Source organism: Myotis davidii, unplaced genomic scaffold (genome assembly GCF_000327345.1).
Source record: "Myotis davidii unplaced genomic scaffold, ASM32734v1 scaffold462, whole genome shotgun sequence".
In the NCBI taxonomy this organism is placed as follows: domain Eukaryota; kingdom Metazoa; phylum Chordata; class Mammalia; order Chiroptera; family Vespertilionidae; genus Myotis; species Myotis davidii.
The window spans coordinates 717,045-717,476 of NW_006293237.1; the positions used below are offsets into that span (position 1 = coordinate 717,045).

Here is a 432-nt window from a genome sequence, read left to right on the forward strand (position 1 = left end):
GCAAGTGGTGTGTTCACCGGGGGAGAGCTGCTGGTCTCACTGGAAGGAAAGGAAAGAGGAAGCATCGAACCATCCCGGCAGGGGCTCTGGGCTCATACTCGAAGGTTTACTGTTCGGTTTTGGAAAATCTTCAGTTTGTTATAAGAAACAGGAGGCTCTGGGTGGGAGCAGGGGGCCCACACCGTTCCTTGGGCTGGCGGGTTCCATGGCCTAGTGGCTCACCCTTTGTCTTTGTGAAAAGATGTGAGTAGTTAGGGGAGTTTCTACCTCTCCAGGCCAGCCCCTAGGTTCTCTGGAAATGTGACAGACATGGCAGAAACACGGACCATATAGAAGGGAGTTGATTTCTCCCAGTTTCTCAAAGGGAGGAGGAGAAAGGGTGGACCAGATTGGGTTAAGACCTGCCCATGCCCAGGCCTGTTTGGAGAGGGT

General features: G+C 53.5%; 1 protein-coding gene across 1 annotated transcript in view; it reads right to left on the reverse strand.

Moving 5' to 3' along the window:
• The window catches only part of ATP2B3 (ATPase, Ca++ transporting, plasma membrane 3), a 51,790-nt gene that overhangs the window by 10,317 nt on the left and 41,041 nt on the right, over positions 1–432 (reverse strand). The gene's annotated exons all lie outside the window — the stretch shown is intronic.